The following is a 25,712-nucleotide window of genomic DNA, read 5'->3' as shown; positions in this document are numbered from 1 at the left end:
GACCTGCTTGTATCAAAACAAGGGCTTTTCCAGTATTGTATATATTTCCAATATAGTTTGAATGTTTTATAGGGTATTTCTTTTTTGTTTTTTTCTTTTTGAGATGGAGTTTTGCTCTTGTGGCCCAGGCTGGAGTGCAATGGTGCGATCTCGGCTCACCGCAACCTCTGCCTCCTGGGTTCAAGTGATTCTCCTGCCTCAGCCTCCCGAGTAGCTGGGATTACAGGCATACACCAACACGCCCAGCTAATTTTGTATTTTTAGTAGAGACAGGGTTTCTCCATGTTGGTCAGGATGGTCTCAAACTCCTGACCTCAGGTGATCTGCCCACCTTGGCCTCCCAAAGTGCTGGGATTACAGGCGTGAGCCACCATGCCTGGCCAGGGTATTTCTATTTAATGGCTTAAAGAACAACCGAAGAATTTTTAAAAACCAATATAAATCAAATGCTGGTGTGTGTTGTGAAGCCTGAAATCAGATACTGTGAGGGGCCCTGGGCTCCAGTCCCCAGAAGCTCTGTGCACATCCCCTCCACATGAGTGCCCCTGTTCCCAGTCTGAATCCAAAACTTTTTCTAGGGCTCAACAGTCTCAAGAGGCTTGTGCTGCTGGTGCAGAAGCTCAAGTCCTGAAAGAGGTATGGATTCAAGGAGAAGCAGTTCTGACCTGGTTCAGACACGGTCAGCTCCCTGATTCACCAGGCCCCTGTGGACTTGTGTCTTTGTGGCTCCTGGTATCTGATGTGGTGCTGGTACGTGGTGGCTCTTAGGTTATTGAATCGATCAGTCAACAAGTGAACATATTAGTTAAAATATTGGTGTACCTGCCTTAATAGAGACCAAATAACAGTAACTTAAATACCATAGATATTTATTTCTCTCTCATGTAAGGGTCCAAGCTGGCAGCTGGGGGGTAGGATGCCTCTGATCTACAAGGAGCCCAAGCACCATCTGTCTTGTTATTCCAAGATTGTGCACCCATCCACATAGTTTAAGAATGTTCATTACTGGGCCTGGCATGGTGGCTTACGCCTGTAATCCCAACACTTTGGGAGGCTGAGGTGGGCAGATCACGAGGTCAGGAGTTCGAGACCAGCCTGGCCAATATTGTGAAACCCTGTCTCTACTAAAAACACAAAAATTAGCCGGGCATGGTGGCGCTTGTCTGTAGTCCCAGCTCTTCGGGAGGCTGAGGCAGAAGAATCGCTTGAAACCAGGAGGCGGAGGTTGCAGTGAACCGAGGTCGTGCCAGTGCTCTCCAGCCTGGATGACAGAGAGAGACTCCATCTCCAAAAAAAAAAAAAAAAGAATGTTCACTACCCCACATTCATATTCCAGGCACAGGGATGAGAAGCAAGGAAGGAGAGAGCAATTTTGCCCTTGAAGAGTGTGGTGTGGTGAAGGACAGGTTCCTGGCCCACACCTGTAATCCCAGCACTTTGGGAGGCTGCGGCGGGGGGACCACTTGAGCCCAGGAATTTGAGACCAGTCTGGGCAACCTAGCAAGACCCTGTTTCTACCAAAATGAAAAATAAATTAGCCTGGTATGGTGGTGTGTGCCTGTAGTCACAGCTACTTGGGAGGCTGAGGTGGGAGGATCACCTGAACCTGAGAGGTCAGGGCTGCAGTGAATTGAGATTGTGCCACTGCACTCCAGCCTGGGCAACAGAGCAAAACCGCATCTCAAAACAAAACAAAGAAGTCGGGGAGGAAGGAGAGTATCAGGAAGAATAGCTAATGGATGTTGGGCAGAATACCTATGTGATGGGATGATTTGTGCAGCAGACCACCATGGCACACATTTACCTATGTAACAAACCTGCACATCCTGTACATGTACCCCTGAACTTAAAAATTGGAAATTAAAGAAAAAAAAAAAAGAGGCCAGGTGCGGTGGCTCACACCTGTAATTCCAGCACTTTGGGAGGCCAAAGCAGGCAGATCATGTGGTCAGGAGTTCGAGACCAGTCTGATCAACATGGTGAAATCCTGTCTACAAAAAATACAAAAATTAGCCAGGCGTGGTGGCACTTGCCTGTAATCCCAGCTACTCAGGAGGCTGAGACAGGGGAATTGCTTGAACCTGGGAGGTGGAGGTTGCAGTGAGCTGAGATTGCACCACTGGACTGCAGCCTGGGTGACAGAGCGAGACTCTGTCTCAAAAGAAGAAGAAGAAAAAAAAGAAGACGAAGAAAAGTTTGGCGAGGAAACTGCACTGCTTCTTGTACTCCTATCCCATTGGCCAGAATGTAGTCATGTGGCCATCCCTCGCTAGAAGGCACTTGGCCTCTGTTTTGCTCCATTTTCCCCAACCCTCATGTCACCCAGTTTCTGTCTTCTCTGCTTACCTGTCCCTTACCACAATGAAGGCTGCATGCTTCACCTCAGCATACAGCCTCCTCCTCCTCAACCCCCTTCCTGGAAGTGGGAGCCTTTTGCCCTACCTCACACATCTTTTCCTTTCACTCTTTCCCATCATTCTTAGTGAAAGAGACTGCCAGGTAGTCCCCAGTATCTATTTTCCCCTTCTTCCCTTATAATAGAATTTAGCTGAGCATGCGGCTTCCCAGCTAAAAACTGCATTTCCCAGTCTCCCTTGCAGCTGAGTGGCTTCTTGTGACTAAGTTCTGGCCAATGGATGTGAGCACGAGTGATGTGTGCCACTCCCAAAATGTGCTATTAGAAGGAATGGGGGTACCCTCTCACTCCTCTATTTTCCCCCTTCCATGACCCTTAATGCAATGCCAAATGGAAATGTAAAAATGAGCCATTTTTGAGCTTTACTGAGGTATCACTAACTAATAAAATTGTATATACTTAAAGTGTACAGTGTGAAGATTTGATATATGTACACATTGTTAAATGGTTACTACAATCAAATTAACACATCCATCACTTCACATTGTTACCTTTTCTCATGTGAGAACCCTTAAGATCTACTCTCTAAGCAGATTTCAAGTATACAATACAGTATTATTAACTATAGTCACCATGCTGTACAAAAAATGAGCCATTCTTGACCATGTGAATGAAGGAAACTTTTAGTCACAGGAGTGCCCTCAGACTGCCAAGACCAATTGGTTTGCATCACTCTGGAAATGCCTGGGACTTCCCCATTCCCCAGGGGCAGCTTTAACCAATGACTGATGAATGCAGGGGTATACACACTTCAGTTTGCCTCTGATTTGTATGACTTGAGATGTAGCCAACAGGTGTTCCCTGGAAAGTGTGATGAGCATTTTTTGGGCGGCACACAGCTGCTGAAACAGCCATCACAATAGCAGGTAAGGGCAAGGGCACCAATGCCCTTGTTCAAGTCTAAATGGCCTGGAGAAGTTTTTGTCCCCTGAGCTGTCAGCACCGACCTGCCAGGGTTCCCTTGCGGTACTGAACCCACACTGGGGATAAACCACTAAGAGCAGGATCAAAATTAAGCAGCCCAGAGACAAGAAAAAGGGGAGAGAGAGATTCAGATAAAAGGGGGAGAGGAACAGAGCCAGAAAAAGCTCAAACCAAAGCCACCGTCATTTTCACACTTCATGAAAACAATAAAAGGAAGAGATCCATGAAGTTAGAAAAATTCTCTGATGAAGCCTCCTTCTGAAAATTTAGGAAAATTTGTTTCACGTAAAAATCAGCACAGTAAAAGTATTACGATCAAATCCCATACAAAACTATTATTAGAAATATAGCCCTGGTCAGGCACAGTGGCTCATGCCTGTAATCCCAGCACTTTGGGAGGCTGAGGTGGGTGGACTGCTTGAGCCCAGGAGTTCAAGACTAGCTTGGGCAACATAGAGAGACCCTATTTCTACCAAAAATACAAAAAAAAAAAAAAAAAAAAAAATTCTGACATGGATGGTCAAAATAGAAAAAAAATACAAAAAACAGCTGAATGTGATGGCATGCACTGGTAGTCCCACTACTCCGAACGCTGTGGTGGGAGGATTGCTCGAGTGGAGGAGATCAAGGTTGCAGTGAGCTGTGAACGTGTCTCTGCCCTCCAGCCTGGCAACAGAGAGAAACCCTGTCTCTACAAAGTTATATCACCGCCACTTTTGGTTTTTTTTGGGTGTGAATGTGAGAGGACAGGGACATCCTGAGTAGCTGGGACTACAGGGGCAAGTCACCACATCCAGCTAATTTTAATATTGTTTTATTTATTTATTTTTATTTTATAAAAATTATTATTTTTATACTTTAAGTTCTAGGGTACATGTGCACAATGTGCAGGTTTGTTACATAGGTATACATGTGTCGTGTTGGTTTGCTGCACCCATCAACTCGTTATTGGTCTATTCAGAGATTCAATTTCTTCCTGGTTTAGTCTTGGGAAGGTGTATGCGTCCAGGAATTTATCCATTTCTTCTAGATTTCCTAGTTTATTTGCGTAGAGTGTTTATAGTATTCTCTGATTGTAGTTTGTATTTCTGTGGGGTCGGTAGTGATATCCCCTTTATCACTTTTTATTGTCTCTATTTGATTCTTCTTTCTTTTCTTCTTTATTAGTCTTGCTAGCAGTTTATCTATTTTGTTGATCTTTTCAGAAAACCAGCTCCTGGATTCATTGATTTTTTTGAAGGGCTTTTTGTGTCTCTGTCTCCTTCAGTTCTGCTCTGATCTTAGTTAATTCTTGCCTTCTGCTAGCTTTTGAATGTGTTTGGTCTTGCTTCTCTAGTTCTTTTAATTGTGATGTTAGGGTGTCAACTTTAGATCTTTCCTGCTTTCTCCTGTGGGCATTTAGTAGTATAAATTTACACACTGCTTTAAATGTGTCCCAGAGATTCTGGTACGTTGTGTCTTTGTTCTCATTAGTTTCAAAGAACATTTTTATTTCTGCCTCTATTTCGTTATGCACCCAGTAGTCATTCAGGAGCAGGTTTTTCAGTTTCCATGTAGTTGTATGGTTTTGAGTGAGTTTCTTAATCCTGAATTCTAATTTGATTGCACTGTGGTCTGAGAGACATTTGTTGTGATTTCTGTTCTTTTATATTTTCTGAGGAGAGTTTTATTTCCAACTATGTGATCAGTTTTAGAATAAGTGCAATGTGGTGCTGAGAAGAATGTATATTGTGTTGATTAGGGGTGGAGAGTTCTGTAGATGTCTATTAGATCTGCTTGATCCAGAGCTGAGTTCAAGTCCTGGATATCCTTGTTAATTTTCTGTCTTGTTGATCTGTCTAATGTTGACAGTGGGGTGTTAAAGTCTCCCATTATTATTGTGTGGGAGTCTAAGTCTCTTTGTAGGTCTCTAAGAACTTGCTTTATGAATCTGAGTGCTCCTGTATTAGGTGCATATATATTTAGGATAGTTAGCTCTTCTTGTTGAATTGATCCCTTTACCATTATGTAATGGCCTTCTTTCTCTCTTTTGATCTTTGTTGATTTAAAGTCTGTTTTATCAGAGACCAGGATTGCAACCCCTGCTGTTTTTTGCTTTCCATTTGCTTGGTAGATCTTACTCCATCCCTTTATTTTGAGCCTATGTGTGTCTTTGCACGTGAGATGGGTCTTCCGAATACAGCACACTGATGGGTCTTGACTCTTTATCCAATTTGCCAGTCTGCATCTTTTAATTGGGGCATTTAGCCCATTTACATTTAAGGTTAATATTGTTTTTTTTTTGGTATGGTTTTTTAAATTTTATTTTTTAATGTAATTTGTCTTTTATTATTATTATTATTATACTTTAAGTTCTAGGGTACATGTGCATAACGTGCAGGTTTGTTACATATGTATACTTGTGCCATGTTGCTGTGCTGCACCCATCAACTCGTCAGCACCTGTCAATTCGTCCTTTACATCTGGTATAATAAGGTTAATATTGTTTTTTTTTTTTTTTTTTTTTTTTTTGAGACAGAGTCTGGCTCTGCCGCCCAGGCTGGAGTGCAGTGGCCGGATCTCAGCTCACTGCAAGCTCCGCCTCCCGGGTTCACGCCATTCTCCTGCCTCAGCCTCCCGAGTAGTTGGGACTACAGGCGCCCGCCACCGCGCCCGGCTAGTTTTTTGTATTTTTTAGCAGAGACGGGGTTTCACCGTGTTAGCCAGGATGGTCTCGATCTCCTGACCTCGTGATCCGCCTGTCTCGGCCTCCCAAAGTGCTGGGATTACAGGCTTGAGCCACCGCGCCCGGCCGGTTAATATTGTTATATGTGAATTTGATCCTGTCATTATGATGCTAGCTGGTTATTTCACCCATTAATTGATGCAGTTTCTTCATAGCATTGATGGTCTTTACAATTTGGCATGTTTTTGCAGTGGCCAATACTGGTTTTTCCTTTCCGTGTTTAGTGCTTCCTTCAGGAGCTCTTGTAAGGCAGGCCTGGTGGTGACAGTATCTCTCAGCATTTGCTTGCCTGTAAAGGATTTTATTTCTCCTTCACTTATGAAGCTTAGTTGGGCTGGATATGAAATTCTGGGTTGAAAATTCTTTTCTTTAAGAATGTTGAATATTGGCCCCCACTATTTTCTGGCTTGTAGGGTTTCTGCTGAGAGATCCCCTGTTAGCCTGATGGGCTTCCCTTTGTGGGTAACCTGACCTTTCTCTCTGGCTGCCCTTAACATTTTTTCCTTCATTTCAACCTTGGTGAATCTGACAATTCTGTGTCTTGGGGTTGCCCTTCTCGAGGAGTATCTTTGTGGTGGTCTCTGTATTTCCTGAATTTGAATGTTGGCCTGCCTTGCTAGGTTGGAGAAGTTCTGGATAATATCCTGAAGGGTGTTTTCTAACTTGGTTCCATTCTCCCCGTCACTTTCAGGTATACCAATCAAATGTAGATTTGGTCTTTTCACATTGTCCCATATTTCTTGGAGGCTTTGTTCTTTTCTTTTCCCTCTTTTTTCTCTAATCTTGTCTTCTTGCTTTATTTCATTAATTTGATCTTCAATCACTGATATCCTTTCTTCTGTTTGATTGAATTGGCTATTGAAGCTTGTGTATGCTTCACGAAGTTCTTGTACTGTGGTTTTCAGCTCCATCAGGTCATTTAAGCTCTTTTCTACACTGGTTCTTCTAGTTAGCCCTTCATCTAACCATTTTTCAAGGTTTTTAGCTTCCTTGCAATGGATTAGAATATGCTCCTTTAGCTTGGAGAAGTTTGTTATTACCAACCTTCTGAAGCCTACTTCTGTCAACTTGTCAAACTCATTCTCTGTCCAGTTTGTTCCCTTGCTGGTGAGGAGTTGTGCTCCTTTGGAGGAGAAGAGGTGTTCTGGTTTTTGGAATTTTCAGCCTCTGCTCTGGTTTCTCCCCATCTTTGTGGTTTTATCTACCTTTGGTCTTTGATGTTGGTGACCTATGGATGGGGTTTCGATGTGGATGTCTTTTTTGTTGATGTTGATGCTATCCCTTTCTGTTTGTTAGTTTTCCTTCTAACAGACAGGCCCCTCAGCTGCAGGTCTGTTGGAGTTTGCTGGAGGTCCACTCCAGACCCTGTTTGCCTGGGTATCACCAGTGGAGGCTGCAGAACAACAAATATTGCTGCCTGATCCTTCCTCTGGAAGCTTTGTCCCAGAGGGGCACCCACCTGTATGAGGTGTTTGTTGGCCCCTACCGGGAGATGTCTCCCAGTCAGGCTACATGGGGGTCAGGGACCCACTTGAGGAGGCAGTCTGTCCATTATTGGAGCTTGAATGCCATGCTGGCAGAACCACTGCTTTCTTCAGAGCTGTCAGGCAGGGACGTTTAAGTCTGCAGAAGCTGTCTGCTGCCTTTTGCTCAGATATGTCCTGCCCCGAGATGTGGAATCTAGAGAGGCAGTAGGCCTTGTTGAGCTGCAGCAGGCTCCGCTCTGTTCAAGCTTCCCTGTTCCTTTGTTTACACTGTGAGCATGTAACCGCCTACTCAAGCCTCAGCAATGCTGGATGCCCCTCCCCCTGCCAAGCTTCAGCATCCCAAGTCGATCTCAGACTGCTGCGCTAGCAATGAACAAGGCTCTGTGGGCGTGGGACCTGCCGAGTCAGGCACGGGAGGGAATCTCCTGGTCTGCTGGTTGCGAAGACTGTGGGAAAAGTGCAGTATTTGGTCAGAAGTATACCGTTCCTCCAAGTACAGTCACTCACAGCTTCCCTTGGCTAGAAAAGGGAAATCCCCCAACTCCTTGCACTTACCAGGTGAGGCAACACCCCACCCTGCTTCAGCTCACCCTCCATGCACTGCACCCACTGTGCAACCAGACCCAGTGAGATGAACCAGGTACCTCAGTTTGAAATGCAGAAATCACCCATCTTCTGTGTTGATCTCGCTGGGAGCTGTAGATCGGAGCTGTTCTAATTTGGCAATCTTGGAAGGGACCTTATTTTATTTTTTGAGACAGAGTCTTACTTTGTTGCCCAGGCTAGAGTGCGGTGGGGTGATCTTGCCTCACTGCAACCTCTGCCTCCCAGGCTCAAGTGATTCTCCTGCCTCAGCCTCCCAAGTAGCTGGGATTACATGTGCCCGCCACTGTGCCCGGCTAATTTTTTTATTTTTAGTAGAGATGGGGTTTTGCCATGTTGGCTAGGCTAGTCTTCAACTCCTGACCTCAGGTAATCCACCCACCTTGGCCTCCCAAAGTGCTGGGATTACAGGCATGAGCCACCGCACCCAGACAATATTGTTTTATTCTTTTATTTCTATAGAGATAGAGTCTCACTATGTTGCCCAGGCTGGTCTCAAGTTCTTGGGCTCAAGCAATCCTCTCACCTCTACCTCTTAAAGTGGTAGGATTAAGGTGCTAGCCCCTGTGCCCAGCCTAATCAGACTTTTTGACAGCAATACTCTACACAAGAAGGAAATGGAATAGTATATTTGAGATGCTCAAGGAAAGAAAACGTGAACCAAAGATTTTTATACCTAGCTCTACTGATCTTCAAATGCATAACCAAACTATTATCAGCATGCAGGATCTCAGGGAATATCATGCTCATGTGCCTTTCCTGAGGAATCTCCTAGAGAATAAACCTCTGACAACCAAAATGACTGGAAAGACATTGACATAAGGACTGGTGATAAGCATGAAGTTTAGTTTCATAGAACTAATACTAAATGAGGATTAAAAGGAAGAAAGTGTATTATGTAATGGTTATATACTCTAACTATATATAGTAAAACCAGAGAAAAGTGGGCAGGGGGAGCAAAGGGGTAGCATAAGCAAAAAAAAAACTCAACTGTTTTCGGTAGTAACTGGTGGTGGCAGTCAGTATTGTTATTCTGTGAGACTTCTGCATAATATAGATCAAACAAATGCATATTCTAAAATAAATGGGATATTTAATGCTTTCATCTCCTGTGTCCTTGAGAACCAGAATTTACAATGTGGAAGAAAGGAGTACAGATGTAATATAGAAGAGGTTAAATAAACACCCATCAGTCCTGAATTTGATTTGGAAATCTCTGTTTACTGAAAAGGCCTAGAAACAATGTTGAAACCAATAGCAATGAACATCCCTAGCATCCAGACTGGTCTTTTTTTCCTTTCCTTTCCTTTTTTCTTTTTTCTTTTTTCCAGCTTTATTCAGGAATAATGGACAAATAAAAATTCCATATATTCAGCCGGGTGCAGTGGCTCACGCCTGTAATCCCAGTACTTTGGGAGGGTGAGGTGTGCAGATCACTTGGGGTCCAGGGTTTGAGACCAGCCTGGCCATCATGGTGAGACTCAATCTCTACTAAAAATACAAAAAATTAGCCAGGCATGGTGGTGCATGCCTGTAGTCCCAGCTACTCGGGAGGCTGAGGCAGGAGAAGCGCATGAACCCGGAGGTGGAGGTTGCAGTGAGCCAAGACTGTGCCACCACACTCTAGCCTGGACAACAGAGCAAGACTCTGTCTCAAAAAAAAATTGTAATATTCAACGGGTACAATGTGATTATTTAATATATGTATACATTATGTAATGATTACTACAATCAAATGAACACATCCTTCACCACACAGTTACCATTTATTTGTGTGTATGTGTGTGGTGAGGACACTTACAATCTGCTTTCTTAGCAAATTTCAAGTAAACAACACAATAGTATTAACTCTAATTGCCACACTTTACCAGAATTCCCGTGCTTTACCATGATTCGCAGAATCTATTCATCTTATAACTGAAAGTTTGTACTCTTTGACAAACATCTTCCCATCTCCCCATCCTCATCCAACCCCTGACAACCACTGTTCCTCTCTCTGCTTCTATGAGTTTGTGAGTTTTTTAGATTCCGTATATAGGTGAGATCATATTGTATTTGTCTTTCTGTGTCTGGCTTATTTTAGTTAGCATTAAAACCCAACATGTTCATCAATATTGTCACAAATGGCAGGATTTCAGTCTTTTTTTTTTTTTTTTAAATAGCTGAATGAACTGGGATTTCTTGGAGAAGTGGTAGAGCCCAGCTCTGGAACTGGAAATACACAAGCTGAGGCTGGAACACGTTGTCAAACCAGAAAACAAGGAGGCTCCGGGCATGTGGGCATGTCCAAAGGACAAAAGAACCAACCTGAATAAGCTCCCTCTGGCCAAAGATGGACTTAATGAGCATCATCAGGGTAATAATTGTAATGGATTGGGGTCAGGTGCAGTGGCTCATGCCTGTAATCCTAGAACTTTGGGAGGCAAGGCAGGAGAATCACTTGAGCCCAGGAGTTTGAGACCAGCCTGGGCAAAATAGTGAGACCTCATCTCTACAAAAACCTTAACAATTTAGCTGGCTTGGTCCAGGTATGGTGGCTCATGTCTGTAATCCCAGTGCTTCGGCAGGCTGAGGCAGGCGGATCACCTGAGGTCAGGAGTTGGAGACCAGCCTGGCCAATGTGGTGAAACCCCGTTTCTACTAAAAATACAAAAATTAGCTGGGCATGGTGGCGGATGCCTGTAATCCCAGCTACTCGGGAGGCTGAGGCAGGAGAATCGCATGAACCTGGGAGGCGGAGGTTGCAGTGAGTCAAGATTGCACCACTGCACTCCAGCCTGGGCGCAACAAGAGTGAAACTCCATCTCAAAAAAAAAAAAAAAAAGAGCTGGCTTGATGGTGCATTCCTGTAGTCCCAGTTACGCAGGAGGCTGAGGTGGGAGGATGGCTTGAGCTTGAGAGGTTGAGGCTTCAGTGAGCCATGATCGCACCACTGTACTCCAGCCTGGGCAAGAGAGCAGGATTTTGACTAATAATAATCTAATAATAATAAATAAAATGTAATGGGTTGAAACCTGTCAAACATGTTTAAATACTTGAGTTCATGATGATATAATTATGAGTTCATTTTAATATTTTTCATTATCTTGAAAACTGAATAAAGAAAGACAAGGAATCAAGCATTTATCTTGACTGTCCTATATGAACTGGATAGCCAGACAGCAGATGAGGGCAAATTATTCTTTATGAACTTATTCCATCAATCAATAAAGACAAAGGATAGAATTAGAAAATCATCACCATTTATCACCACTGGCCCTCCCCAGCATATTAATGGATCTACTCATTGAGTATCAATATCTGTTGTCATCAAAAGAAAGAGATGGCCAGGCATGGTGGCTCACACCTGTAATCCCAGCACTTTGGGAGGCAGAGGTGGGAGGATCACTTGAGGCCATGAGTTTGAGACCAGCCTGGGCAACACAGCAAGATCCCCATCTCCACAGAAAAATAAAAATAAATAAAAAATAAAAAGAGAGCCAGTCACAGTGGCTCACACCTGTAATCCCAGCACTTGGGAGGCTGAGGCGGGCAGATTGCTTGAGTTCAGGAGTTTAAGACCAGCCTGGCCAACAGGGCAAAACCCTATCTTCACTAAAAATACAAAAAAATTAGCTGGGCATAGTGAGGCACACCTGTAATCCCAACTACTCAGAAGGCTGAGGGGGGAGGATCGATCGAACGGGCTACAGTGAGCTGAGATCACACCACTGCACTCCAGCCTGGGCAACAGAATGAGACTCCATCTCCAAAAATAAATAAATTAATTAATTAAAAGAGAGGCAGCCAGACATTATGAGTCTCCTGATTAAAGAACACACCAGCACCTATAGTTTTGCCAAATGGAGCAACCTTGAATTTGATCATGCCTCTGGATCCAGCTGCCAATTTGTGGAAATAGAGGACAGAGGAACTTACTGAACTGCATCATGAATATGCAGTCATCCAAATCTGGACTGTGGGAAACTTGAGACGTCAAACAGCCCAGATTCTTCTACAGATAAGTTGTAAGAAAAAGAAAGAGACAGAAGAGGAAACTTCAGATTAGAAGAAACCTTTAAAGAGAAATCTTATACCCAATGATGTTGAGGTGAGAAGAAGAGGAGTAGGAGGACGGGGAGGAGGTAGAGGAGAAGAAGGATAAGGAAGAAGAAGAACCTTAAAATGTATCAGATTTTTGGTCAGGCATGGTGGCTCATGCCTGTAATTCCAGCATTTTGGAAGACTGAGGTGGGCAGATCACTTGAGGTCAGGAGTTCAAGAGCAGCCTGGCCAACATGGTGAAACCCCATCTCTACTAAAAATACAAAGATTAGCTGGGCATGATGGTGTGCACCTGTATTCCCAGCTACTCAGGAGGCTAAGGCAGGAGAATTGCTTGAACCTGGGAGATGGAGGTTGCAGTGAGCCGAGATCGTGCTACTGCACTCCAGCCTGGGCAACAGAGTGAGGCTCCGTCTCAAAAAAAAAAAAAAAAAAAAAGTATCGGAATTTTTAAAATAAGCGAGACTAAACTATAGTGTATAGAAATGCACATGGGAGATAAAACCATAAAGAAACAAGGAGTGATAATTGAAAGTGTCAGGTTAGTAGCAGCCACTTTTGGAGTGGGTCCGGGGTGGGGCTGTGATTGGGATGAGGCACACAGAGGGACTTCTGGGTGGGGAGGGGCTGGCAAAGTTCTATTTCTTGACCAGGGGTTTGGGGTGTTCATCTTGTAACTCATCAAGCTTGTGGTAAGGGACAGGTAAGTCTGGAGGCAGAGAAGACAGAGACTGGATGAGGTTGGGGAAAATGGAGCAAAACAGAGACCAAGTGCCTTGTAGCTAGGGATGGCCACATGACTATGTTCTGGCCAGTGGGATAGGAGCACAAGAAGGAATGCAGCTTCCTCATCATACTTTTCTTTCTTTTTCTTTCTTTCTTTCTTTTTTTTTTTTGAGACAGTGTCTTGCTCTGTTGCCCAGGCTGGACTGCAATGGGGCGATCTCAGCTCCCTGCAACCTCCACCTCCTGGGTTCAAGTGATTCTCCCGCCTCAGCATCCTGAGTAGCTGGGATTACAGGCACGTGCCCTCACGCCTGGCTAATTTTTGTATTTTTAGTAGAGATGAGGTTTCACCATGTTGGCCAGGCTAGTCTCAAACTCCTGACCTCAGGTGATCCACCTGCCTCAGCCTCCCAAAGTCCTGGGATTATAGGCGTGAGCCATCATGCCTGGTCTGTTTTACCTGGTTTTCTATATTAGTGTTTTGTTTTACAATAAAAATGGAAGTTTTTGTTGTTTTGTTTTTATTGTACATATTTAAAGTATACAACATGATATCTTGATATACATATGCATAGAGAAATGACTACTAGGATCAGGCGAATTAACATATCCATCACCTCACATAGTTCCGTGCATGTGTGTATCTAAGAGAGCACCTAAACTGCTCTCTTAACAAATTTCCAGCATGCAATACAACATTACTAACTGGAGTCCTCGTGCTGTATATTAGAGGTCTAAACTTATTTGCATGGATGAACCTAGTAGGCATTAGCTAAGTGACATAAGCCACACACAGAGAGAAAAACACCGCATGATCTCATTTATATGTGGATTTTTTTTTTAAAGCTAAATATAAAGAAACAGAGAGTAGAACAGTGGTTACCAGGGGCAGGGCGTGGTGGGGAAGAATGAGGAGATAGAGGTCAACCAGTACCATAAAAAGTTTTAAACTAAACTATCTATTGAGAAACAAAAAACAACCAAGAAACAACTAAAATAATTCTTTCTTTTTCTAGCCATTGTAACTACAAAACAAAAAGTGATTTTTTACCGGCTTTTCCTGTTTCTTCCCTTTGATATTGGTGCTCCCCAAGATGAGATCTTTGACTCTCTTTTCTTTTTTCTTCTTCTTTCTCTTTTCCACCATGGAGTTGTCATCCACCCCCAAGATTTTAACCTCCCCTAAAATCTGTGTCGTTGCTCCTCTGCTGAGTTCCTGATCCACATTGTCCACTGTTTCTAGACATATCCCCGTGGATATCTCTCAGTCAGCTTAAAGTTAATGCAGTCTAAAAGCAAAAATAATAAATCAACATTTCTCAAGTGCCTACACTGTGCCAAGTACTATTCCAGGTACGTCTCACTTATTATCTTAGTCTTCACCACACATAAAATCATTAGCCCAGTTTTACAGATATAAAACTGACACACAGAGAGGTCAAGTCAGTAGCTCACCCTTATCTTAGCTTGTTATCTGAATTCCCAAATCTCCAGGATCTCCAGCTCCATGAATGGTATCTCCGTCTCTTTGGGTGACTGAGTTGGAAATCTTGGCTTCACTCCACCAATGACCTGAGTCATTCTTAGAAAGTCTGAAGAAGGAGCATGCAGCTCTGAGGGTGGCAGCAGGTCCAGGAATCGGAATGTGACCACAGGGGAATTCTTCATAAAGGGCTGAACTTTACCGGATGAGTTTCCCCTGGAATACCAAGAAGTCATATGAAATCGCAGTTTAGGAAGTGCATTCAACAGTACATGGCAGACATCACTTCGTGTTAGTAAATATATCCAGCCCTTTACCCCAACACTCCCAATCCTCCTTATCTGCCCTGTTTATTCCCTAGGACTTACCACTTTCTAGCACTTTATGTAATTGATTTATTTGTATGTTTATTGTCTGTCTACTAGAACGGGGGCTCCATGAGGGCAGAGGTTTTTGTCTGTTTCTTCACTGATGTATCCTCAGTGCCTAGAATAATGTGTGATACATGGTGGGGGTTCAAGTAATACTTGTTGAATGAATGGATCCACATCCTCACTTTCAATGGCCGCATGGCTTACACACAGGCATATATATAAGCATGTATACGCACATACACACACATGCATATGTCTTGAAGACAGAAGTCTATTCCTATCCCACCACAGTCCAGATCTTCATCAAAGAAGAAAGCAATTCCCTAAACACTATGCACTCTTCCTTCATACACCGTGCAGGTTAAAGGAAGTGATATATCAGGCCCTGTCCACAACACATGAGCCCCATATCTCACCCCACAGAACTGTTGTGTTCAGCTCCTTCTAAAGCTGCAGAACTAGCGGCTCAGACCACAAACTCTGGGGCTAGGATGACTGGGTTGGCCACTGACTAGCTGTGTGATCTTGGGAAAATTACCCTCTAGGAACCTCAGTTTTGTCATCTGTCAAATATAGATAACAATAATACCTACTTCATGTAATTGTGACAGTTTAAAAAGCTATTCCAGATGAGATGGAGTAAGCACCCTCCACTCTGTCTCTCCCACTGAACGCTGCTGTGAAACATGGACAGACATGTACAGGGCAGCTCTCTGAGGAGTGTGAAAGTAAACATAGCAGGGAAATGGGGGAAGAAAGTCAGAAGTCAGTGTTCCACTGAGCTGAAGCGAGTTTCCCATTTTTCTCTGATATTCCCCAGCCTGGATACAAGACAGCCCCAAATCCAGAATGGGCACTGGGGCGATGAGAAAGATCAATAGGGCCGGGCGCAGTGGCTCATGCCTGTAATCCCAACACTTTGGGAGGCTGAGGCAGGTGGATCTCCTGAGGTCAGGAGTTCAAGACCAGCCTGGCCAACATGGCGAAACCCCATCTCTACTAAAAATACAAAAATTAGCCAGACGTGGTGGCGGGTGTCTGTAGTCCCAGCTATGTGGGAGGGTGAGGTAGGAGAATCACTTGAACCCGAGAGGCGGAGGTTGCTTTGAGCTGAGATTGTGCCACTGCACTCCAACCTGAGCAACGTGGTGAGACTTCGTCTCAAAAAAAAAAAAAAAAAAAGAGAAAGAAAGATCAACAGGAGAAATGCTGGCTCTGCCTCGAGGAATGGAAAGGGAAGGTCTAGCACTGAGAGAGAGAAGAGGAGCTCAATTTTTCTTTTCTTCATTCTCCCGTGCTCCAGCCCCCAGACAATTCCATGGGAGTAAAAGTGGTGACGGTAGTATCAGTGGCTGCAGGGTCCACAGACACCCAAAACTTTGAGGAATGGAAATCTTTCTCCCTCTGATCAAGAGTTGTGGGTCGGGGCAGTGGATCATGCCCGTAATCCCAGTACTGTGGGAGGCTGAGGTGGATCACTTGCGGCCAGGAGTATGAGACCAGCCTGGACTACATATATATGTATATATATGTATATATATATATATACACACACACATATATATGTATATATATGTGTGTGTATATATATATATACACACATACACACACACACACACACACACACATTCGTACACACACATAACGTGTGTGTGTTTATTTTTCAAAAGAGTTGTAGTCCCAAGAAGGAGAACCCCCATAGCTTTCTTTTCTCTGTATCCTCCTGCCACCTGGCCCTGAACACAGACACAATCATAGGAAGTGTGCAGTAGAGCGGGATAACTAAAGAAGAAATGGCCAGGCGCGGTGGCTCACGCCTGTAATCCCGGCACTTTGGGAGGCCGAGGTGGGCAGATTACGAGGTCAGGAGTTTGAGACCGGCCTGGCCAACATGGCGAAACCCCCATTTCTACTAAAAATACAAAAAATTAGCTGGGCGTGGTGGCGGGTGCCTGTAATCCTGACTACTCGGGAGGCTGAGTCAGGAGAATTGCTTGAATCTGGGAGGCAGAGGTTTCAGTAAGCTGAGATTGCACCATTGCACTCTAGCCTGGGTGACAGTGCACAACTCTGTCTCAAAAAAAGAAAAAAAGAAAAAAGAAAAAAGAAAAAAAAGAAAAGAAAAAATAAATAACACTGATTTTACACAATCTCTTCCAGAAAATAGAACAAGAGAAAATACTCCCCAGTTTGTTTTATGAGGCCAACATTACCCTGAGACCAAAACTAAACAAAGATATTTTAAGGAAAAAAACTACAGATCAATATCTCTCATGAACACAGATGTAAAAATTTTCAACAAAATATTAGCTGACCAGGCGCGGTGGCTCATGCCTGTAATCCCAGAACTTTGGGAGGCCGAGGTGAGTGGATCACTTGAGGTCAGGAGTTCGAGACCAGCCTGGTTGACATGGTGAAACTCCACTTCTACTAAAAATACAAAAATTAGCCAGGCATGGTGGTGCACGCCTGTAATCACAGCTTCTCAGGAGGCCGAGCAAGAATAGCTTGAACCTGGGAGGTGGAGATTGCAGTGAGCCAAGATCGCATCACCACATTTCAGACTGGGCGACAGTGAGATTCCATGTCAAAAATTAAAAAAAAAAAAAAAGAAAGAAAGAAAAACAAAAACAAAATACTAGCCAGCTGAACTCGGGAATATGTATTTTAAAAATGCTACAATCAGGTGAGATTTATCCTGGCAATGCAGGGCTGGTTCAATATTCAAAAATCAATCACTGTAATTCAGCATATTAACAGCCTAAAGAATTAAAAGCAGGGCCGGGCGCAGTGGCTCACGCCTGTAATCCCAGCACTTTGGGAGGCCGAGGCTGGTGGATCACCTGAGGTCGGGAGTTCGAGACCAGCCTGACCAACATGGAGAATCCCCGTCTCTACTAAAAATACAAAATTAGCTGGGCGTGGTGGCACATGCCTATAATCCCAGCTAATAGGGAGGCTGAGGCAGGAGAATTGCTTGAACCTGGGAGGTGGAGGTTGCGGTGAGCCATGATCATGCCATTGTACTCCAGCTTGGGCAACAAGAGTGAAACTCTGTCTCAAAAAAAAAAAAAAAGAATTAAAAGCTGGGTGCAGTGGCTCACACCTGTAATCCCAGCACTTCGGGAGGCCGAGCTGGGCAGATCACCTGAGATCAGGAGTTCTAGACCAGCCTAACCAACATGGCAAAATGCCATCTTTACTAAAAATACAAAAATTAGCCAGCCGTCATGGCTCATGCCTGTAGTCCCAGATACTCAGGAGACTGAGGCAGGAGAATCACCTGAACCCAGGAGGCAGAAGTTGCCGTGAGCCAAGATCGTGCCACTGCACTCTGGCCTCGGTGACAGAGCGAGACTCTGTCTCAAAAGTAAAAAACAAACAAACAAACAAAAAATCAAATGATATTGATAGAGAAAAATGTGACAAAAATTCAAAATTCACTCACAGTTAAAAAAATAATACTCTTAGGCCCAGCTGGGTCACTCAGACCTGTAATCCCAACACTTTGAGAGGCTAAGGCAAGAGGTATTACGTGAAGCCAGGAGTTCAAGACCAGCCTGAGCAATGTAGTTAAGACCCTGTCTCTAAAAAAAATTTGTTTTAAAATTAGCTGGACATGGTAGTGCCTGTAGTTTCAGCTATTCAGGAGGCTGAGGTGGGGGAATTGCTTAAGCCCAGGAGTTTGAAGTTACATGATCACACCACTGTACTCCTGCCTGAGTGGGTGACAAAGCGAGACCCTGTCTCTTAAAAAAACAAACAAACAAAAAGACCAGGTGCAGTTGCTCATGCCTCTAATGCCAGCACTCTGGGAGGCTGAGGCTGGAGTATCACTTGAGGCCAGGAGTTCAAGACCAGCCTGGGCAACATGGCGAAATCTCATCTCTACTAAAAATAAAAAAATTAGCTGGGCGTGGTGGCACATGTTTGTAATCCCAGCTGCTCGGGAGTCTGAGGCATGAGAATTGCTTGAGCCCGGGAGGTGGAGGCTGATGTGAGCCAAGATCGCACCCACTGTATGCCAGCCTAGGTGACAGAGGGAGACCCTGTCTAAAAAAAAAAAAAAGTGTGATACAGGTGAAATGACAGAGTGACAGATAGCTAGGTCAATGGGACGGAATAGAAAATACAGAAATAGATCCACGCAAATATGGCAAATTGATTTTTGACCAAAGTGCAAAAGCAACTGAATAGAGAAAGGATTCCTAGACTGTGTCCACTGGAGTCAGGACACAAAATGACTGTATCACTCCGAAGGACTCCCTGGAGCTATCCCTGTGTGGTCACTCCTCCTCTCACCCCTAATGTTTGGCACCCACTACCATCGCTATAGTTTCATCTTTTAGGGAATGTCATACAACTGGAATAATACAGTGTGTAACTTTTTGAGACAGGCTTTGTCCACTCCTAATGCCTTTGAGATTTGTTCTGTGTATCAATAGTCCATTCCTTTTTATTGTTGAGCAGTAAATATCCCAATATATTAATGTGGTTTGTTTACTTGGTCACCCATTGAAAGACATTAGGGCTGTTTCCAGTGTGGATCAACTACGAATAAAGCTGCTATATTGGGGGGTGGGAAAAAGCTGCTATATTGGGAGGCCAATGCAGGTGGATCATGAGGTCAGGAGTTTGAGACCAGCCTGGCCAATATGGTGAAACTCTGTCTCTACTAAAAATACAAAAATTAGCTGGGTGTGGTGGTGCGTGCTTGTAGTCCCAGCTGCTTGGGAGGGTGAGGCAGGAGAATTGCTTGAAGGCGGAGGTTGCAGTGAGCCGAGATCACGCCACTGCACTCCAGCCTGGGTGACAGAGCAAGACTCCGTCTCAAAAAAAAGCTGCTATCATGTGGGCATATTCATCTCTGTTGGATAAATACCTTGGAGAGAGTTTTCTAGGTCATACGTAATTGCATGCTTAACTTTAGAAAAAAGTGTCAAAGTGTTTTCTGGGATGGTTATTTTGCATTCCCACCATTAGTGGACAAGAGTTCTAACTGTTCTGCACCCCCTCAGTACTTCGGATTGTCGATTTTTTTTTATATTGCCCATTCTAAAATATGTGGATAGTGGCGCCTCATGATGGTTTTAATTTGCATTTTCCTATTGTCTAATGATGTCGAACATCTATTCATGTGCTTATTTGCCATCTTTATATCCTCTCTAGTGCAGTGTCTGTTCATGATTTTTTTTTAAGTGCGTTGTTGGTTTTCTTATTGTTGAGTTTGAAGAGTTCTTTATATATTCTGAATACAAGTCTTTTGTTGAGTATGTGATTTGCAACTATTTTCTTTCTGTCTGTAGCTGTTTTTTTCATTTTCTTAACATTGTCTTTTATAGAACAAAAGTTTTTATTTATGATAAAGTCCAGTTTATCAATCGTTTTCTTTTGTAACGCATGGTTTTGGTGTCCAGCCTAAGAACTCTTTGCCTAAACTGAGGTCATGAAGATTTTCTCCTACTTTTCTCTAAAGGTTTTATCATTTTACATTTCTTTTAGATATATGATCCATTTTGAGCTAATTTTTGTATAAGGTATGATGTTTAGGTTGAAGTTCTCTTTTTGTATATGAATGTTCATTATTCAGACATTGTTGGCTCTAGGAATCTATACATGTGTTAAAACTCATAAAGCTGTACACCAATGAGTCAATTTTACTTTATGTTACTTTATTATTATTAATTTTTTTTTGAGAGGGAGTCTCATTCTGTCACCCAGGCTGGAGTGCAGTGGCGTGATCTCAACTCACTACAACCTCTGCCTCCCTGGTTTAAGCGATTCTCCTGCCTCAGCCTCCCAAGTAGCTGGGACTACAGGCGTGTACCACCACGCCTGCTAATTTTTGTATTTTTTGTAGAGGCGGGGTTTCACCATGTTGGCCAGGCTGGCCTCGAACTCCTGACCACAGGTTATCCACTTGCCTTGGCCTCCCAAAGTGTTGGGATTACAGGCGTGAGCCACCACGCCTGGTCAACTTTATGTTACTTTAAAAAAAAAATTTTTTTTTTGAGACAGGCTGTCACTGTATCAGCGAGGCTGGAATGCAGTAGCCCAGTCATAGCTCACTGTAACTCTGAACTCCTGAGCTCAAACGATCATTCCACCTCAGCCTCCCTAGTCGCTAGGACTATAGGCATGCACCACTTTACCTTGGTGATTTTTGTTTTTATTTATTTTTGTTGAGACAGGATCTCACTGTGTTGCCCAGGCTGGTCTCAAACTCCTGGCCTTAAGTGATCCTCCTGCTTCACCCTCCCAAAGTGCTGGGATTTACAGTCGTGGGCCACAGCACTCCGCCAAAAAAGTCATTAAAAAAAGAAAAAGTTATTTCTAAAGTACTTAGAACAGAACCTGAAAAACAGTAAGTTTTCAACAAGCGTTTGTTACTTAAATTCCTGGCTTTCCTAGGCAAGCCACCCTCCTATTATAAAATAAGCACCCATGGGTGGCTACTGACAGATCAGGAATCTTTGGGTTTTGTGCCTGGTATGGGATCACATTCTAAGTCATGTCCCCAGATGCTACTGTGCAAGCAGAAAAGAAGCAACGGGGAGATTTGGACTGTCCTGCACAGTTCCCAGTAAGAGGGCGGGGTGGAAAGGCAGACAGTGGTGGATGGGTCCAGGTGAACCTGCAGGCACCTTTGGAGGGAGGCATCCCATAGTCGCTCAGAGCCCCACTCCAGAATCAGACAAAACCTGATTCAAACCCTGCCTCAAGTGTTCAACCAGCCTCTGTGGCCTGAGGAAATTATTACATCTCTAAACTTTGGTTTTGTCCTCTGTGAAAAACAGGTCTTTAAAGTGCCCGTAAAGGGTTAGGAGGATTGAATGAAATAATGCCTGTCAGAAGCACAGGACTGTTGCCAGCTCATTGTTAGCACCCAATAACATGCTACATTTCCTTGCTATTGTTTGCAATAAAGAGACTGGCAGCATGCACCCTTAATGTGAACGGTGAGTTCTTTTGTTGTGGGTTTCAGGTCCTAATATTGTATTCTAAAAACGTTTAAAGTTACAGCAAATTGAAAATGGCTGTTCAGCAAGTGGTGCTGATGAGAATCAGGATGCTTTTTCTTTCTTTTGGCTTAGCCATAGTTTCTGTTTTTCTACAGCAGACATATATTACGTCGATAATTAGAAATAAATATGGAGGAGAGGATAAGGAAAAAAAGGTTCAACAGAGCAGGACCAGGGGCAGAGCCCTGTGGTGCAAAGTCACCACTGCCCACTTTCAGTCATGGACTTTAGAAACTTTTAGAGCCTTTAGAAACAGCCTCTCATCTAATCAGAAATTCTTGGCCAGGCGCAGTGGCTCAAGCCTGTAATCCCAGGACTTTGGGAGGCTGAGGTGGGCAGATTACTTGAGTCAGGAGTTTGAGACAAGCTGGCCAACATGGTGAATCCCCATCTCTACTAAAAAGACAAAAATTAGTCAGGCGTGGTGGCAGGTGCCTGTAATCCCAGCTACTCAGGAGCCTAAGGCAGGAGAATCGCTTGAACCTGGGAGGTAGAGGTTGCAGTGAGCTAATATCAGGCTGCTGCACTCCAGCCTGGGCGACAGAGCAAGACTCTGCCTCAAACAAACAAGAACAGCAACAAAATTCTTTCAGCCATTGAGCCATTTCACCCACATATCACCCCGTGTCCACAGGATGTCAGAAGAGGTTTTGCTGTGTGCCTTGCTTAAGTCCAGACACGAGGAGCTTGTGGCACCTCCATCCCTAACCAAATAATTCCATCAACGGGGAAAATCACAGCAACCCAGACTGATCTGTTCTTAGTTGTTTCTGATCATGTCTTTCCTTGACATGTACTTACAAACATGTCAAGGTGGTGGAAAGGGTATGGATACTGGAGTGAGATGTTCTGGGTTTGAATCCCACTCGCATTCCTCCACTGTGTGACTTTGGGAGAGTTGCCTGGCCTCTCTGAGTCTCACTGTAAAAAGAGAATAGTAAAGCTCGTGTCACAGGCTTCTTTTTGACAACTTAAACAGTGGGTAGGCTGGATGCCGTGGCTCACGTATGTAATCCTAGCACATTGGGAGGCCAAGGTGGGTGGATCGCTTGAGCCCAGGAGTTTGAGACCAGCCTGGGCAACATAAGAACCTCATCTCTACTAAAAACACAAAAAAATTAGCCAGGTGTGGTGGCGTGTGCCTGTAGTCCCAGCTACTTGGGAGGCTGAGGTGGGAGGATCACCTGAGCCCAAAAAGTCGAGGCTACAGTGAGCCGAGATCACACCACTGCACTCCAGCCGCTTGGGTGACGGGAGTTAGACCCTGTTTAAAAAAAAAAAAAAAAGCAGCAACCAGGTTTCCTCAAGGACAAGGCAGGGGCTTCCTATCTTTGTGCCCCAGTGCCTGGCACAGACGGGTACCATCAATCCACCCCACCCCACCCTGATACATATGCCTCTTCCTTCTTGCTCACATCTCTGCCACCTGCCTCTCCCCACACTTCTCCACAATTCTCACCAACTCTCTCTCCACATATGCTTCTCCCCAGTGCTTACCTCTGCCCTCTCATTTCGCCCCACCCTGCCTTCCTGGCTTAGGGTGACAGGCCCCATTCTTCATTCCCATTCCATGTCTCCAGTGTCCATGAGCTGCTGTGCAGCCTGTGGCCTGCTCCATGGCCTTCATCAGAACAGGGAGATAGAGGGGGAGAGTGATGCAGGGGCGGCAACTCATTTACCCAGGCACTTGTTAGCAGTTTCATTAGTTCCAAGGGCTCCGTAGAAAGCCATTAGCTGTGACTCAGTCTGTGCCATCCATCAGAGAGGGGGGTGGAAAGTGACAGCAGAGAGAGAAGAAAACAAGAAAATGACCCACTCCCGCCTTCCTGCTGCTTCCCAGGGAGAATGAGGCCAAGCCAGTTGGGTGGCAGCGATGGGCAGGGAGAGGTAGCACATACACCTCTATCTGCCCTGTCCAGTCCCCATGCTGGCAGTCCTCACAACAGTCTGCTCTGCATCCCTCCTACTTCAGGCCAACATGGTCTACTGGACCATCACCTCCAATCACCCAGGGCTGCAGCCACACACCCTCCTACTCACCCATCACTGAAACACCACAGGGAGGAGAGAAGGTGACTGGTGGGAACCCCAGAGTCACCGACTCAGGAAGAAGGGAAGCAGAATGAAGACGTTTCTTCCTGTTTCTGCCTCTTCATCCTTCCACAAGGGTCTCATACCACTGCCAATCATCAAAATAACTTCCAGGTAGACTAAAGAGTTAAATGTAAAAATACATCGAACTGTGGAAAAACAGGAAGCAGAATCATCAGACCTCTTGTGGAAAGAGAGCTTTATGAGAGTAAAAACCCTGGAAGAACTCACAAAGAGAAAGGTCAACAGCCTTGCCCGTACAAGCGTTAAAATGGGTGTGCATGTCATAAAAGCGTTAACTGAAAGCATAGATCAGACCACCTCTTTTTGCCAGGCTAACTCTAATTTATCCTCAGTTCAGCTCCCCAGGGAAGCTTACCTGACCACTTCACCTGCTTTGGGTTAGCTGTCACCCCTGAGTACTCCAGGGCACTCAACTCTGTCTCAGAGCAGAGTTGAAACCATGTTGTGATTTCTTTATATTTCCATCCCCATGAACCATAGGCACCTTGACATTTTATTGTTTTGATAATCTCCATGGCCAGCACACACAGATATTGAACACAAAGTAGAACTCAGTACAACTCAATAACTTTTTTTTCTTTTTAGTGACTATTATATTTTCTGGTTATCTAGTATTTGTTTTTTTTTTTTCTTTTTGAGACATAGTCTTACTCTGTCATCCAGGCTGGAGTGCAGTGGTGCCATCTTGGATCACTGCAACCTCCACCTCCTGGGTTCAAGCGATTCTCCTGCCTCAGTCTTCTGAGTAGTTGGAACTACAGGCGCCCACCACCATGCCTGGCTAATTTTTGTATTTTTTTTTTTTTTTTTGAGACGGAGTCTCGCTCTGTCACCCAGGCTGGAGTGCGGTGGCCGGATCTCAGCTCACTGCAAGCTCCGCCTCCCGGGTTCACGCCATTCTCCTGCCTCAGCCTCCCGAGTAGCTGGGACTATAGGCGCCCGCCACCTCGCCCGGCTAGTTTTTTGTATTTTTTAGTACAGACGGGGTTTCACCGTGTTAGCCAGGATGGTCTCGATCTCCTGACCTCGTGATCCGCCCGTCTCGGCCTCCCAAAGTGCTGGGATTACAGGCGTGAGCCACCACGCCCGGCCAATTTTTGTATTTTTAGTAGAGACGGGTTTTCACCATTTTGGCCAGGGTGGTCTTGAACTCTTGACCACAGGTGATCTGCCTGCCTCGGCCTCCCAAAGTGCTGGGATTATAGGCGTGAGCCACCACACCTGGCCTCAAGCAATCCTCTTGCCTCAGCCTCCCAAATAGCTGGGATTACAGGCATACACCATTGTGCCTGGCTTCTAATTTTTTTGAGGAACTAGCATACCATTTTCCACAGCTGTTGCCCCATTTCACATTCTCAGCAGCAATGCACAAGGATTCCAATTTCTTCACATCTTCGCCAATATTTCTACAATATTTTTGGTTAATTTTTAATCTTTTGCTTTAAATATATTTTTGCCAAAACTTTGTGGCTGTAGATTCAGGCTCGTTCTAATTACAGAACACGTCTACCACATACACTACTGGAAAGTCCTAACTGGCAAACCACGCAGTCAAAACCGATTTACTTTCTATTGGGAAAGGTCTACATTCGTTTTATACATGTTTCCACAAAAACCATCTCACTTCTCAATTTTAAGTCAGACACAGCTGTGCCACAAATTTGCTGCCTGAATGAAATAAAATATCGCCAGTCCCAGTATTTCTTCCTAATGTTCTCTTAGCTTTACTTTCCAGGGGTTCTCTCTCAGGATTGATGGATTACCTGACAGTAGTGAGATGCAAGAGGTGAGGT

At 44.4% G+C, this 25,712-nt stretch overlaps 1 long non-coding RNA gene across 1 annotated transcript; it reads right to left on the bottom strand.

The window, feature by feature from the left end:
* Positions 1–14,061: 14,061 nt before the first annotated feature.
* On the bottom strand, positions 14,062–14,518 carry LOC144335387 (uncharacterized). The gene is made up of 2 exons (XR_013406230.1): positions 14,381–14,518; positions 14,062–14,214 (listed from the first exon to the last, which is right to left on the bottom strand). It is a non-coding gene; the product is annotated as an uncharacterized LOC144335387 (long non-coding RNA).
* Positions 14,519–25,712: the final 11,194 nt, after the last annotated feature.

This window comes from Macaca mulatta, chromosome 16 (assembly GCF_049350105.2).
Source record: "Macaca mulatta isolate MMU2019108-1 chromosome 16, T2T-MMU8v2.0, whole genome shotgun sequence".
Classification (NCBI taxonomy): Eukaryota; Metazoa; Chordata; class Mammalia; order Primates; family Cercopithecidae; genus Macaca; species Macaca mulatta.
This window is presented reverse-complemented; position numbering and strand designations above follow the sequence as displayed.